The sequence below is a fragment of the Pseudophryne corroboree genome, chromosome 2 (genome assembly GCF_028390025.1).
Source record: "Pseudophryne corroboree isolate aPseCor3 chromosome 2, aPseCor3.hap2, whole genome shotgun sequence".
Taxonomy (NCBI): domain Eukaryota; kingdom Metazoa; phylum Chordata; class Amphibia; order Anura; family Myobatrachidae; genus Pseudophryne; species Pseudophryne corroboree.
The window spans coordinates 279,079,279-279,096,435 of record NC_086445.1 but is presented as its reverse complement, the minus strand read 5'-3'; the positions used below and the strand labels follow the sequence as shown (position 1 = coordinate 279,096,435).

Sequence of the window (17,157 nt, the reverse complement as noted above, 5' to 3'; positions counted from 1 at the left end):
CTTCTGGCTCTGTAAGGGGGCCGGCGGTGCGGCTCCGGGACCGAACATCAAGGTCGGGTCCTGCGGTCGATCCCTCTGGAGCTAATGGTGTCCAGTAGCCTAAGAAGCCCAAGCTACCACCAGTTAGATAGGTTCGCTTCTTCTCCCCTTAGTCCCTCGCTGCAGTGAGCCTGTTGCCAGCAGATCTCACTGTAAAATAAAAAACCTAAAATATACTTTCTTTCTAGGAGCTCAGGAGAGCCCCTAGTGTGCATCCAGCTCAGCCGGGCACAAGATTCTAACTGAAGTCTGGAGGAGGGTCATAGTGGGAGGAGCCAGTGCACACCAGTAGTCTAAAGCTTTCTTTTAGTTGTGCCCAGTCTCCTGCGGAGCCGCTATTCCCCATGGTCCTTACGGAGTCCCAGCATCCACTTAGGGCGTCAGAGAAATAATCCATAGTACTGAAATCGGTGCATTTTGACAGTTCAGTATACTGTCAAACCTCAAAACTGTTATATAACCACTTAGGGGGTAATTCAGACCTGATCGCACGCTACCTTTTTTCGCTGTGCTGTGATCAGGTCAGAACTGCGCATGCATAGGCACCACAATGCGCAGGCGCGTCGCTCAGGTACAAAGTGGATCGTTGCTGTGCGATGGGTTTTACGAAGAATCCATTTGCACAGTTGATCGCAAGGAGATTGACAGGAAGAGGGCGTTTGTGGGTGGCAACTGACTGTTTTCTGGGAGTGGTTGGAAAAACGCAGGCGTGTCCAAGCGTTTGCAGGGCGGGTGTCTAACGTCAATTCCGGTCCCGGACAGGCTGAAGTGATCGCAGTGGCTGAGTTAAGTCCTGGGCTACTCAGAAACTGCAAAAGATCTTTTTGTACTACTCGGCTGCACATGCGTTCGCACACTTGCACAGCTAAAATACACTCCCCTGTAGGCGGCGACTATCTGATCGCAGTACTGCAAAAAAACTGCTAGCAAGGGATCAGGTCTGAATTAGGCCCTTAGGGCGTGTGTGCACACTCCTAAAAAATTTGATGGCACTGTCTCAAAAACTGTATAATAATTCAGATGACTTGGATCAGCTAAGGTGCACCTAGTTCTCTTTAGTACTCTTCTCTCATAGAGATCCTGAATGCAAGGCAATTTCACACCGATCACTCTACCAGCAGTCCTGACCAAATGTTCAAGAGCAACCTGCTTGGCAGCAGTACAGTTACCATACCAATAATCCCATATGTCAGGACTCTCTCTAGCAATGATAGAAGCTTAAAAGCATTTCCATACCCAAACAGGCTGTCCTCAGTCTTCCCAAAAAGACAAGGCGTTGCTGTGCATTTGTTTTTTTACTAAAAATGACCATGACCAGAGTCTATGTCAAATCCCTCGTGATGTGAATCCCCAAAAATCTGTATGATTATCGAGAAGGTGGAATCAACCTAAAACCACCGGCACATATATAGTGGAAATTTTAGTTATAAATAAAAAAAACCTCACATTACAAAAAACTTCAACTAAAAATGCAATGAACTGTATAAAAAAAGAGCAAAAGGACTGATTGCAAATACTGTATGAGAACTGCCCACTATAGTGACTGAAAAGAAACCTTTCTACTCCTGCTCAACATTGCCGATTGGAAATTGCACGGGCTATCTGGACCTTTAGTGGACTTTGAAATACATCTACAGATGATTGGGCAAACAGCATCTGCCCACTGGTGACTTTACATATCCACTCAGCATTGAGGATTCCGCAACCTGGTGAGGACTCAGGATCCCAGAGTTTCACCCTCCCAAAAGGGACGCTATCCAGAGGATCCCTCTCCTCCAGCGGTAACCATTGTGGTAATTATCACCATCAGGACTGTGCCATCAGCCCTAATTTCTTTTGCACCTATTCATCTATAGTCCACATGAAATAAGGAACGGATAAACCACTTTATCAGCCCTTTGGTGTTCTGGATGTTGTGTACTTTTTATTCATTTTTTAACCACTGTTGTTGATTGAATATACTATATATATATATATATATATATATATATATATATATATATATATATATATATATATATATATATAATTTTTTTTATTTTTTTATTTTTTTTAATAAATAACCTTTTTCTTCCCACCTTCAGTCCACGTATCTCCATGTGCATCAATTAATTTCATTTATTACACTCATTATTGTCTGAATTCTTATTGATTGTATAGCGCTGCTAATTTGTTTGTTGTAGGTATTTCTAGCTATACAGGATTGCTTAGACCTGTTTTTATAGCAGCTGCTCAAATTAGCACAGCAGCCCTTTATGCGCCCGATTTAACCTTGGTTAAACTCCATTTTTAAGTCTGGCTAAATGCACAGTAACAGCCTAATTTACTGTAATTTACTGTAACCTTTTTGGTAATGTTCAGAAGCAAAAGAATGTATCTGATTGGTTGGGTTCAGTATGATTTACCGACGGACACAATACAGACGGTTATAATCTTGACAGCCACTGACCTACAGTCAAAATACTGACACGGCCAAAATACAGACATTCATTATGCCGACATGTTTAACATGCTGACACAGTTAGTATACCGACATTTGAAATGCTGACATGTCAAAATACCGACATGACATAAACACCGTCAAAGTGTACTGCGTCCCCCCCTCGCATGGCTTATGCGGGCACACTATTATATTCCCCCTCCAGGTCCACTGGGATGGTAAAGTATGAGCAAGGCTGTTAATGGGCAAAAATTCATTAAAAACACATGTCGGCATTTTGACATGTCTGCATTCCAATTGTCAGTATTCTGCCTATGTTGGCATCTTGAACATGTCAGTATAATAAATGTCGGTATTTAGACCATGACGGTATTTTGACTGTCGGTCAATGCCAGTCGGGATTTTGACCTTCGGTATTGTGTCTGTCGGAAAATCAACTGCTACCCGATTGGATACTATGGCCAAAAACACTTAATTCATAGTAACATGCAAGACATTTCCTAAAACACCTCAAATTACAGATGGAGCCACGCTAGTCGTGGCTCTGTCTGTGATTAGGCGCACGCGGGTGCCAAAAGCGTCTCCGGCCGGTCGCGTCCGCGATGGAGACGCACCCCATTCACTTGGATGCAGAGCGTCTCCGTCCACGCGCCCGGACAGAGACGCTCAGAATGGGAGAGTCTATGTGCACTCCCAGCGTGACTGGGCAGACGGATCGCCTAGTCACGCCGGGAGTGCACGCCTGCGATGGAGCCGCCACAGATGAGCGCGGCTCCATCTTTACGAAGTCTACTTACTGTTGCTGATAAGCTTGTGATGTGCAACGTAATTAATGTTTAATTATAACCCGCATTTGTCATGCAGGAAAAAAAAATAGGATTTTAATACCTACCGGTAAATCCTTTTCTCTTAGTCCGTAGAGGATGCTGGGGATGCTTCAAGAACCATGGCGTATAGGCGGGATCCGCAGGAGACATGGGCACTTTAAGACTTTAAAAGGGGTGTGAACTGGCTCCTCCCTCTATGCCCCTCCTCCAGACTCCAGTTATAGGTACTGTGCCCAGGGAGACGGACATTTCAAGGAAAATGATTTATTTAATTTTTAAAACTAAGGTGAGATAGATACCAGCTCACACCTCAAACACACCGTACAACATGACATTCAACAACAACGCATGCCACGGCATGAACAACATCTGCCACAGACTGACGGTACTTAACTCAACATGAGTGTAACCAAAAGCAAAATAGCAGATACAGCCCGCACTGGGACGGGCGCCCAGCATCCTCTACGGTCTAAGAGAAAAGAATTTACCGGTAGGTATTAAAATCCTATTTTCTCATACGTCCTAGAGGATGCTGGGGATGCTTCAAGAACCATGGGGTTTATACCAAAGCTCTAGAACAGGCAGGAGAGTGCGGATGACTCTGCAGCACCTATTGACCAAACAAGAGGTCCTCCTCAGCCAGGGTATCAAACTTGTAAAACTTCGCAAAGGTGTTTGAACCCAACCAGGTAGCAGCTCGGCAAAGCTGTAATGCCGAGACCCCTCGGGCAGCCGCCCAGGATGAGCCCACCTTTCTGGTAGAATGGGCTTTCACCGATTTCGGTAACGGCAATCCTGCCGTAGAATGAGCTTGCTGAATCGTATTACATATCCAGCGTGCAATAGTCTGCTTGGAAGCAGGAGCCCCAATCTTGTTGGGAGCCCACAGGACAAACAGAGCCTCTGTTTTCCTAATCTGCGCCGTTCTGGCGACATAGATCTTCAAAGCTCTGACCACATCGAGAGACTTCGAATGATGAAACCACTTTTGGCGGAAATTGCTGACGAGTTCTCAACTCCGCTCTAGCAGCATGGAAGATCAAATAGGGGCTTTTATGAGACAAAGCCGCCAATTCAGACACCCGCCTTGCGGATGCCAAGGCCAACAGAATGGACTACTTTCCAAGTAAGGAATTTCAACTCAACCTTACGCAAAGGTTCAAACCAATGAGATTGCAGGAACTGCAACACCACATTAAGATCCCATGGTGCCACTGGGGGCACAAAGGGAGGTTGGATGTGCAGCACACCTTTCACGAAGGTCTGAACCTCTGGAAGGGAGGCCAATTCTTTCTGAAAGAAAACAGATAAGGACGAAATTTGTACTTTAATGGAGCCTAAACTTTAGGCCCGCATCCACACCTGCTTGCAAAAAATGGAGTAAACGCCCCAGCTGAAATTCTTCTGTAGGAGCCTTCTTGGATTCACACCAAGACACATATTTTCTCCAAATACGGTGGTAATGCTTCGCCGTTACCTCTTTTCTAGCCTAAAGTAGTGTGTGAATAACTTCACTGGGAATACCCTTTCGGGCTAGGATTTGGCGTTCAACCGCCATGCCGTCAAACGCAGCCGCGGTAAGTCTTGATACACGCACGGTCCTTGCTGTAACAGGTCCTCTCGTAGAGGAAGAGGCCAGGGATCTTCTATGAGTAATTCTTAAAGATCTGGATACCATGCCCTCCTTGGTCAGTCCGGAACAATGAGGATCGCCTGAACCTTTGTTCTTCTTATGATCTTTATCACTTTCGGAATGAGTGGAAGTGGAGGGAACACATAGACCGACTTGAAACACCCACGGTGTCACCAGGGCATCCACCGCTATTGCTTGAGGGTCCCTCGACCTGGAACAATATCTCTGAAGTTTCTTGTTGAGGCGAGACGCCATCATGTCTATTTGAGGAATTCCCCAAAGACTTGTCACTTCTGCAAAGACCTCTTGATGAAGACCCCACTCTCCCTGATGGAGATCGTGTCTGCTGAGGAAGTCTGCTTCCCAGTTGTCCACTCCTGGAATGAAGACTGCTGACAGAGCGCTTACATGTCTTTCCGCCCAGCGAAGAACTTTCGTGGCCTCGGCCATCGCCGCTCTGCTCTTTGTTCCGCCCTGGCGGTTTATGTACGCCACTGCTGTTATGTTGTCTGACTGAATCAAGACTGGCAGACCGCGAAGAAGATGTTCCGCTTGCAGAATGCCGTTGTAAATGGCCCTTAATTCCAGAAGGTTTATGTGCAGACAAGCTTCCTGGCTTGGCCATTATCCCTGAAAGTTTCTCCCCTGTCTGACTGCTCCCCAGCCTCGGAGACTTGCATCTGTGGTCACCAGGATCCAATCCTGAATTCCGAACCGGCGTCCCTCCAGAAGGTGAGAACTGTGCAGCCACCACAGAAGGGAGATCCGGGTCCTGGAAGATAGGATTATTTTCCGGTGCATGTCCCGGTGAGACCCGGACCACTTGTCCAACAGGTCCCACTGAAACACCCTGGCATGGAACCTGCCATACGGAATGGCCTCGTAGGCCGCCACCATCTTCCCCAGCAACCGAGTGCATTGAAGGACTGACACTTTTGCCGGATTCAGAATCTGTTTTACTATGTTCAGTATTTCCAGAGCCTTTTCCACTGGAAGAAAATCTCTCTGCAATTTTGTATCCAGAATCATACCCAGGAACGACAGCCGTGTCGTCGGAACCAACTGTGATTTTGGCAAGTTTAGGAGCCAACCATGTTGCTGCAGAATCGTCAGTGAGAGCGCAAAATTTTTCAGCAACTGCTCCTTGGATCTCGCCTTTATGAGGACATCGTCCAAGTATGGGATAATTGTAATTCCCTGCTTGCGCAAGAGAACCATCATTTCCGCCATAACCTTGGTGAAAATCCTTGGTGCTGTGGACAGACCAAACGGCAACGTCTGAAATTGGTAATGACAATCCTGAGCAGCAAACCTCAGGTATGCCTGATGTGGAGGAAATATGGGAACGTGTAAGTAAGCCTCCTTTATGTCGACCGACACCATAAAATCCCCCTCCACCAGACTGGAGATCACTGCTCGGAGAGATTCCATCTTGAATTTGAATTTCTTTAGAAAGAAATTGAGGGATTTTAGGTTCAGAATCGGTCTGACTGAGCCATCCGGCTTCGGGACCACGAACAGAGTCGAATAAAAACCCTCCCCCCGCTGTGACGGGGGTACCGTGACAATGACCTGATTTTGACACAGCTTTAGTATTGCCGCGCATACTACCTCCCTTTCTAGATGAGAAGCTGGCAAGGCCGATTTGAAAAATCGGTGAGTGGTCACGTCTTGAAACTCTAATTTGTACCCTTGGGTTACTATTTCTACTATCCACAGATCCAGGTCCGAGCGCCCCCAGACCTGACTGAAGAGTTTGAGACGTTCCCCCACCGGTGCGGACGCCCGCAGAGGAGCCCCAGCAGCATGCGGTGGATTTGGTAGAAGCCGGAGAGGACTTCTGCTCTTGGGAACTTGCCACAGCCTGTGACCTCTTTCCCCTTCCTCTCCCTCTCGCAGCAAGGAAGGAGGACCCTCGTCCTTTTTTTAATTTATTGGGCCGAAAGGACTGTATTTGATAGTGGGGCGTTTTCCTTTGTTGTGCAGGAACATAAAGTAAAAATGACGACTTACCTGCGGTAGCCGTAGATACCAGGTCAGTGAGGCCGTCACCAAACATGACCCTACCGTTAAAAGGTAAAGACTCCATCGCCTTCTTAGAGTCAGCATCAGCATTCCATTGATGAATCCACAATGCTCTCCTAGCTGAGACTGCCATGGCATTGGCCCTTGATCCCAAAAGGCCAATATCCCTTACAGCTTCTTTTAAGTATGCTGCAGCGTCCCTGATATAACCTAAAGTCAAAAGTACGCTATCCCTGTCTAGGGAATCTATCTCAGATGGCAAGTAATCTGCCCACTTTTCAATAGCGCTACTCACCCATGCCGAAGCAACGGCAGGCCTGAGTAGCGAACCCGTAGTGACATAAATGGATTTTAGTGTATTTTCCTGCTTACGATCCGCAGGATCCTTTAGGGCTGCCGTGTCAGGAGACGGAAGCGCCACCTTTTTGGATAGACGCGATAGAGCTTTGTCCACCGTGGGGGTTGACTCCCACTTTTCCTTGTTCCCAAAAGGAAACGGATATGCCACTGGAATTCTTTTGGGAACCTGTACCTTCTTGTCAGGATTTTCCCAAGCCTTTTCAAAAAGAGCGTTCAGTTCATGAGAGGGAGGAAACCTTACCTCAGGTTTCTTTCCTTTATACATACAGACCCTAGTATCAGGAACAGCAGGGTCTTCCGTTATATGCAACACGTCTTTTATCGCCACAATCATGTACTGAATGCTCTTAGCCAGTTTAGGATTCAATCTGGAATCACTATAATCGACACTGGAATCAGAGTCCGTGTCGGTATCCGTATCTGTTATCTGGGTAAATGTACGTTTCTGTGACCCCGAAGGGGTCTGAGCTTGTGACAATGCATCTTCCATGGATTTCCTCCATGTCTGGCTTTTAGACTCAGATTTATCGAATCTCTTAGTCAACTGAGCCACATTAGCATTCAAAACACTCAACATATTTACCCAATCAGCTGTCGGCGGTGCCGACACGGTCACTCCCACAGCCTTTTCTGTCCCCACTCCAGCCTCCTCTTGGGAAGAGCACTCAGCCTCAGACATGTCGACACACACGTACCGACACCCACAACCACACTGGGGCTATAGGAGACAGACCCACAACAAAGCCTGTTAGAGAAACACAGAGGGAGTTCTGCCAACTCACAACCAAGCGCCGGACCCGGTTCTGAAGCGAGTAAATTACTGCCCAGACCTGTTAGCGCTTTCATATTCAATAAACTAGCACCAAATCTCTTGTGCCCCCCAGCCCCCCCCCCCCCCCCCTTTTTGCACCCTGTTACTTGTACAGCAGTGTGGGAGGCCAGGCTCAGCGTCTCTGCAGCTTCTGTGAAGAGAAAATGGCGCTGGTCAGAGCTGTGAGTGCTAAGCCACGCCCCCTTAAAAGTGCGCTTCAGTCCCGCTTAATGTTATATCTTTATACTGGCGGGGGTCTGTATTTAGTGCCCAGGCACTTTATACACTTTCTGCCAGTCGCTAAATTGAGGATTTATGCTGCCCAGGGCGCCCCCCCTGCGCCCTGCCGTGCCGTTCTTATGTGGGAGCGTGGCACGCAGCGCGGCCACTGCGCGGTACCTCAAAAAGCCGTCTTCTGCCGTCACTGAAGTCTTCCGATTGCAAGGGGGTGACTGCGCAGCTCCGAGAACGAGCAGCTAGGCGTACCAAGTGATCGGACCTTCTGGAGCTAATGGTGTCCAGTGGCCTAAGAAGCAGAGCCTTTGAACTCAGAGAAGTAGGTCTGCTTCTCTCCCCTCAGTCCCACGATGCAGGCAGCCTGTTGTCAGCAGGTCTCCCTGAAAATAATAAACCTAACAAAGTCTTTTTTCTGAGAAACTCTGGAGAGCTCCTCAGTGTGCATCCAGTCTCACTGGGCACATAATCTAACTGGAGGAGTCTGGAGGAGGGGTATAGAGGGAGGAGCCAGTTCACAGCCCTTTTAAAGTCTTAAAGTGCCCATGTCTCCTGTGGATCCCGTCTATACCCCATGGTTCTTGAAGCATCCCCAGCATCCTCTAGGAAGTATGAGAAATGTTTTTAGAAGGTTTTATGTTCTATAGTAGTCTTTCTTTTTAAATATTGTCTATTCCTGTGTTTGCACTGTAGTGTGGCATTTGGCATACAACTATAGATCACTCGTGCAACAGACTGATGTTTAAGGGTAATGTGCAGGAAATGGACAATAGCATTTTGCACTACATTGAGGGATGTTGCAGGAAAGAGTGACATTTTGTATTTACCATTGTACATGGTTCTAAATGGGCATAGCATTTCTCAGCACTTTTCATAAGGAACTATCCTTTGGTCTTAAAAGATGGACATAAATGCTGTGATTTAGGGAATGCTAGACTCTCACGCAGACTTCTCACGCTGAATTTATCAAATTCTATACAACTGCCCATCACACCAACACAGCCAGTTAGTGGACTACTAAAATTAACATGACTGGGAAAAAAAACTATTTTCATTACGTCCTTCATCTTATTCTAAAGCAGGGGTAGGAAACCTACAGTTGCTATGGAACTAACATTCCGTTAAATAAATCTTTTGCAACATTTTTACATTTTCAGGAAGGGTTTACCTGTTATCCAACACTATGGGGGGTATTCAATTGAAGTCAGAAGTCCGACAAGACGGCAGTTTCTGACTTTTTTAGGTCGGATAGTGTTCTGACCTATTCAATCGGGCTGCAGTTTTTCCGACAGGTTGGCAATTCCTACTTGTCGGAAAACACGTGGATCTGCGGATTAGCCGCGGATCCACGTGTTTGGTCGGATTTCGCGCCCAAATTCGATAGGTTTGGCCCCGTTTCCGACAATGTCAATCCGACTTTAAAGAATAAAAGTCGGACTGGCATTGTTGGGAACAGCCACTCAGTGATTACTCCATTGAATACCTCCCTATATCATGCCATTTCTAGATTAAAAATGAATACTTTTAAAAAGTTCTCGTCAATTCTGAGTGCGCAAGTAAAAAACAGCGGATTATGAAAAACAGATGACTGAAACTTTGTAGCACTAATATAGACATCCCTGATGAGACAACATGCAAAAAAAAAAAAAAAGTTCATCATGCTGGTTTATTCCCAGTATACACAAAAGTGTTATTTATTAATATGCATGGTCATTAAACTATTAAAAAGTGCAATTACCTTTCTAAGAGTGAATTGCTTTCAGCAGCCAATCGTTGTTCAGTTTCTTCACATGCAACATAAAACCTGGGGGAAAATAATAAATGATTTATTCATGAAGTCCCAAAGTACCGTACAATTAGCTGAATGCAACACGGGCACAAATATGGAAAATATGTCATTAAATACAGTAGTTAATTACTATAAGACTTTAAAGCCTTTCAAGTATAATATATAAAGTAGGTAAGGTATCTTTAGAGCCAGCGCTTCTATTAGCATACCTCCCAACATGACCCTTTCCAGGAGAGACACAATGCTCGGCTTCTGGACTTTTCTCTTAATTTATGATTGCCAGCACCTGTGTCGAACAGGTTAATGGATAAGAAAGGTGTTTCAGCACAGGTGAGGGCAATCATACATTAAAATGGAAGTCCAGGAACAGAGCATTCTGTCCCTCCTGGAGAGGGTCATGTTGGGAGGTATGTATTAGGCAGCTGACTAGGACGCTGACTCCTGTGGAAGAGACATTCTTCATCTATCGGATATTGACTGTGGCCTCAGATTTTACCAACAGCAGCTGCCTCTTAGCTCTGCATGCCCCTGCTTCCTGGTATGGGGCAGACTGGCATGTCATGTGCTGTTATTAGTCCAGCGCTGCGTGAGTACCCGCACCCTATACCCCGCCGCCCCCTTCCTTGGCTGCAATTCATGGACACCTCCCCTCTGCCACTGTTCATCATGATAGACTGCAGGGACTTTGGAGCAGGGGGGCAAAGGAGTAGCTCAAACCACCCACCAGTCAAGAAGGGGATAAGACCGCTGTGCCGAGACTCCTCCCCATAGATTCTCCCTCATCACCAGCAGCACGGGACCTGCTTCCTGAGTCTGCAAGTGACAACGGCATGCAGGGTGACAGGATCAGCCAGAGCTAGCTATAGGCTATGTAGGCAATTGCCTAGGGCATCAGAAAATCCAAGGGGCATCTGGGCAGGATGAGCTTACTACAATGTGAGGACAGCTGCAGCTGTGAAAGTGAAACTAAAGAGAGAAGCGTCCGATCAGGGGGCGGGGCTAAACGGCTGCGTGTGCAGTCAGTCCCTGCTGCCTGCTGTCCAATGTGGGAAACTGAGGGGAGGATCTAAGCTGCTGTAGACATTACGGTGTGCTGCCATGTGATGTATTAAGGTAAGGGGGCACCATCTGTAAGTGTACAAGTGTGTGGCTGTGTGCATATTTGTGTATAGCTGTGTATATATATATGTGTATAAGTGTGTGACTATGTATACATGTGTATAATTATGTGGCTGTGTGTATACATGTGTACAAGTGTGTGGCTGTGTGTATATATGTGTATTAGTGTGAGACTATTTATACGTGTCTAATTATGTGGTTGTGTGTGTATAAGTGTGTAGCTGTGTGTGTGTGTGTGTGTGTGTATATATATATATATATATATATATATATGTGTATAAGTGTGTATATAAGTGTGTGGCTGTGTGTATAAGTCAGGGACGTACAGTCAGGGGTGGCAGTGCCTTCCCTGTCATTTATGATTAAAATAATACAGAGAAGATACTTACGACACAGATTCTGTGTCATAAGTATCTGCTTTTGCCTTTATATTATTTAAATCATATTTAGCATGTGAAAAAAAAAAGTTTTCAATGTGTTTGGAGGCTCCGCTGTTAGTGCCTCCGGCTGTCAATAAGGAAGGCCCGGAAACGGGGGCGGGACCAAACATCGGGCAGTAGAAGCCCATTGAAAGAAGGCCTATAAACGGCACCTAATAGCAGTGCCTCTGTGACAGGGGCATGCTTTCAGCCCATATAAAAGCACGCCCTTGTCACTATGGCTGGTGTGATTGGGCAGCGGCTGGCTGACGCGAGTATTAGACACCCCCCCCACTCCCCGAGCATATACCTGCGGCGGCTGATCATGCACACCCCAGCTGGACTGGAGTTTACAGCCGCGGTGGGCGCATCGTATTCCGGGAGAGCAGGGCTGCAGCGGAGGTCCTGCCGACGGAACTCGCTCAGCAAGAGTATGAATTGAAGGGAGGCGCCTGCCAGGAGAAGCGCTCTCCCCGCTCTGCTACCCTGCTGCTGGGTCCACCATTACTACCGCTGCGCTTGTCAAACTGACAGGCAGCGGCACAGGCAATGTGAACAGCGGCACCTGCTCGTTACTCATAGCAGGTCTGGCTGGCTGTGTCCCCAGCGTCTGACCGGGTTTCAGTGCCGGGGCCTGCCATACGGTACTTAGCTAGCAAGTTGCCGCTGCAGAGTTTCCGGAAGTGGAGCCCCGAGCAGCATTAAAGAAGACCGGAAAGGGTGAGGAGGCTTTACAGTTCGCCAACTGCGGAGGCTCCATAGCGGGATGTTGTAAATGCCATGGACTGGACTATGCTGGAACTTAGGATGCATGTGAGAGGATGTGTTGTGCAGAGTGGGCTCACCTTAGCAGCTCACAGCCAGCCCCGAGAGAGTGAGTTAAAGTACCAGGACTTCAGGCTGAAGGTGCACTCCAGATAGCAGCAGTCAGAAGGTAATGTAGTGTAACCCTAAACCCCCCACAGCCTAACCCTCGCTCCCCGCAGCCTGACCCTAACCTCCCCCTCCCGCAGCCTGACCCTATCCTCCCGCAGCCTGACCCTAACTTCCCGCAGTTCCAGGATGAATGGTCGACCATGTTATGGTCGACCACTATTGGTCGAGATTGGCATGGTCGACATGGACAAATGGTCGACACATGAAAATTGTCGACGCATGAAAGGTCGACACATGCCAAGGTCAACATGAGTGGGGGGGTTTTTTACTTTTTTTGGTGTCGTTTTTTCCGTAAAGTGACGGGGAACCCCAATTAGTGCACCGCGTCCCCTCGCATGGCTCGCTTCGCTCGCCATGCTTCGGGCAAGATGCCTCGCTCCGCTGCCGCTGCGCTCGGCACAAATTACCGTTCCCAATCGTAGTCCACGTGGATCGTAAAGTATGGAAGAGTTCCACAAAAGAAAAAAAAATGTGAAAAACTCATGTTGACCTTTTCATGTGTCGACCTTTTATGTGTCGACCATGTGTCCATGTCGACCAATAGTGGTCGAACTAATGACTGTCGACCATAACATGGTCGACCATCCAAATGGATACCACCTCCCGCAGCCTAACCCTCCCCTCCCGCAGCCTAACCCTAACCCTCCCTTCCCGTAGCCTAACCCTAATCCTAACCCTCCCACACCCTAACCTTCCCTCCCTGCAGCCTAACCATCCTTTCCCGCAGCCTAACACTCCCCCTCCCCCGCAGCCTAACCCTAACCCTTCCCCCCAACAGCCTAACCCTCCTCGGCATACTTACGTTCAGGATTCCGGCGCCGGAATTCTGACAGGTGTCAGGATTCCGCCGCTGGTTCGACTGATGGACGACATCCGTACGTTGGGATGCCAACTACATCCCGCTCATATGATGTTTGTCCTTACTACTACCCACAACCAGTACCTACCACTATTATGATCACATAAATTACAGATTATTTCTGTTGAAGTGTTGGTAGGGGCAGCAGCAGTAATGGGGATCAAAGGACATTTTGATTGCAGTGCTTCCCCAGCCACTGACCTCACCGAACGCCACTGGTATAAAAGTGTGTATATATATATATATATGTGTATAAGTGTGTGACTGCATGTATGTATATAGTACATTTATCACTATATGTGACCATATGTATATATGTGTAAGTGTGTGGCTGTATGTGTGTTGCTGTTTGTACTGTATGTGATTGACTGTACATATGTATGGGACTATGTGTGTGACAGTATATATGTATGTATGCGTATAAGTGTGACTGTATGTATGTGACTATGTACAGAATGTACTGTATGTGTACATGTATGTAACTGTATGTTTGTGTATAAGTGTGTAAATATATATGTGATGCTCTTGCATTCAGCCCACCGGCACCTGTCACACGGAGAGTGGCCCAGTGGTGAATATCCCATTGCATGATGCGGGTCGTCTTGAGAGACATAGGGGTATATTCAATTAGCAGCGATAACGGACTTTTCCAGCGAAACGCAATTACAGCCTATTCAATTTTCCTGGAAAATTTATCGGTGATCATTTTTTCACTAATTTCACTTCACCTACTCTGAAGCAGGTGAAAAGTTGGGAAAAGTCACTATTTTAAGGTAAAAATGTTTGGATATGGTACAGAACTCCTGGGACATCCCCCTTAATGACTAATTAGGCACGTTGAGGTTTTTAATTATTTTTAATTGGCCAATAATGACATGTCATTTTTGGGGTGAAAAAGTACAAAGTGATGGAAATTGGGGTTCAAGGTATGGGACAGGTATATTGGGGTGCTTTATGAGTGGGACAGGTGTTTTTAGGCTTGCAGATGGGAGTAATCGGTCTGTTTCCACTTTTTTTTAAAGTACCCTAAAATGACCCAAATATATACTTATACCCATTTTCATGTACCCCAAATTTAATGAGCATTTATTTTGCTCAAAAAACTTTTTTTTTTTAAAAATGCATATAACAGCCATTTCACACAATTTAAGTCCCCAAAAACGCTCTAATGTGATCTCTAACACACTTCTCTTCTGTTTTCCTATGTTAGTTTAGCATTTTTTGGGGTACAGGCTGATTTCCCCATTTTCACCTGCACTTTTCACTGCAAGAATTTTCACACGAAAAATTGCCGCGAATTTGCGGATAATTGAATACCCTAGATAGGCTGCTCGGCGGAGCTTCAAAAGGTGTCACCCTGAAGCACTCTACTCCTCGTCCTGGCCAGCGGACTCCAAACCGGATCACTACAGCCAGGTACCGGGAACTAGGAGAGTAGGTGGGAGATCGGGGGAGAGGATACCTTGGGAGAGCACCCCCCAGAGATGAGAAGCAGCAGCACAGATCACTGATTTCCAGGACTCAGCAGGGTGGGTTACTAGGGAGGGTTTAAACACACAGCCACCATGTCACAGCCACCATGTCAAACTGCCCTTGCATCTCTTCAAACTGTGCTGCAGCTCTCCCTTTGTGACCTTTCTGCAATCTGTTCTCTATATAGCTCTTTTCTCACAGCTAGGGAGGCCAATCCCGGGATCGGAATCGGTGGGATCCCGGGATTTGGGCCCAAAAATGCCGGGATTTGAATCCCGGGATTGGAGCTTCCAATCCCGGGATTCAAGGGATTACAGTGCGCATGTGCGGGAGGGTGGGTGTAAGTAATAACACTTACTATTAGGCGGGCGGCCGCGGCAGCCATGGACAAGCTGAATGCGGCGGCACTTCAAATGTAGCGCCGGCCACCAGCCAATCAGAGCTGGCGGCTCGGCAGCCAATCAGGGAAGCTGCCGCAGCAGCGGCAGCCAATCGGGAGCCACTGCTGCGGCCGCTTCCCTGATTGGCTGCCGGTCCGCCAGCTCTGGTTGGCTGGCGCTTCATTTGAATGCTGCCGCGTTCAGTGAGTCCATGGCTGCCGCGGCCGCCCGCCTAATAGTAAGTGTTATCACTTACATCCACCCTCCCTCCCTCCCGCGCCGCTACCAACCCTCCCGCCGCTACCTACACCCTCCCGCACCGCTACCTACCCCCTCCCTACCTCCCGCACCGCTACCTACACCCTCCCTCCCGCACCGCTACCTACACCCTCCCTCCAGCGCTGCTCCCTACAACCTTCACTGGTCCCTACTGCAATCCTGGGATTGAAAAAACGGCCCGGGATTGCCCTCCCTACTCACAGCTATCTTTCCTCTTTGTCTCCTTTTATTCCTGTTCTCTGACTACTGTCTCACATTCTGTTCCTCTTTATCTCTATTTCTCTGTGCATACACACCCTCTCTGTACTATGGGGGTCATTCTGACCCGTTTGCGCGCTGCTTTTTTTCGCAGCCGAGCGAACGGGTCCCTACTGCGCATGCCAGACGGCCGAAGGCCCTAGCAGGGCTGCAATCGCCTCTGCCTGATTGACAGGCAGAGGCGATCGCTGGGCGGGAGGGGGCGGAACGGCGGCGTTTGGCCACCGTTTCGTGGGGGGGGGGGGGGGGGGCGGGCCGCAGCGCGACGTCACACGCAGCCGCTTCGGGCTGGGGAGCGATGAGTAGCTTCCAGCCAGCACGCTGAAGCTGCGCTGGTCGGGAGCTACTCTTGAAGTGCAAAGGCATCGCCACTGTGCGATGCCTTTGCACTTCTGCGGGGGGGGGGGGGGGCACTGACATGCGGGGAGGACTAGCCTTGTGCTGGGCGCCCCCCCCCCCCCCCCATGTCAGTGTGAATGTTCGTAGCTGTGCTAAATTTAGCACAACTACGATCAATTCGGAATGATCCCCTATATTCTCCCTGTAGTCTGTTCTCCTGTTATCTGTCCTGTCTATATTATCAGCCAATAAGGCCATACAGCTTCCCCATCTCCCTGGGACCCCAGTATTCTGCCGTGACCTGTGAGCTCCACAGAATTGCATCCACATACTATTGTCAAAGCAGTATGCTACTCTGACCCTCACTATGCAGTCTTTTATCCCACTACTGTGTCCTTACCTCACTGACCCTGCACCCACTACTCCCACTACTGTGTTTTTACCCCAAGCCCTGCACTATATTGTTCCCTTACGCCCTCTCTCTGCACTCACTACTGTATGCTTATGCCCCTAACCCAATACTGTGTCCTCACCCCACTAACCCTGCACCCAATACTGTGTCCTTACCCCACTAACCCTGCACCCACTAATCCACTACTGCATCCTTACCCCTAACCCTGCACCCACTAATCCACTACTGCATCCTTACCCCTAACCCTGCACCCACTAATCCACTACTGCATCCTTACCCCTAACCCTGCACCCACTAATCCACTACTGTGTCCTTACCCCTAACCTTGCACTCTATACTGTACCCTTACACCCTAACTCTGCACCCACTACTGTATGCTTATCCCCCTAACGCCCTCTCATGAGATCGCACCCCTTCAGTGTGGCACCATGCCACTTTTTCATGTGCGCACATGCGCACAAAAGCTCCCACATGGTGGTGGGGGGAGGGGCAAAATGTTGCCTAGGGCATCAAATTGGTCAGGGC

At 48.0% G+C, this 17,157-nt stretch overlaps 1 protein-coding gene and 1 long non-coding RNA gene across 6 annotated transcripts in view; one reads left to right on the top strand and one right to left on the bottom strand.

Annotated features, from left to right (window-relative positions):
* Positions 1-17,157, bottom strand: part of ENOX1 (ecto-NOX disulfide-thiol exchanger 1) — a 1,047,374-nt gene that overhangs the window by 738,548 nt on the left and 291,669 nt on the right. For 2 of the 5 annotated variants that reach the window (XM_063952856.1, XM_063952852.1), the window contains exon 2: positions 10,108-10,173. The gene's annotated coding sequence lies outside the window, so the exon portion shown is untranslated. Of the gene's footprint in view, positions 1-10,107; positions 10,174-10,367; positions 10,404-10,654; positions 10,759-10,882; positions 10,971-17,157 lie in introns of those variants that run through there. The other 3 variants (XM_063952853.1, XM_063952854.1, XM_063952855.1) reach the window with 3 other exon arrangements.
* Positions 11,124-17,157, top strand: part of LOC135016305 (uncharacterized) — a 44,353-nt gene continuing 38,319 nt past the window's right edge. Inside the window, exon 1 of the long non-coding RNA XR_010214444.1 lies at positions 11,124-11,271. This is a non-coding gene — a long non-coding RNA (uncharacterized LOC135016305). The remainder of the gene's footprint in view (positions 11,272-17,157) is intronic.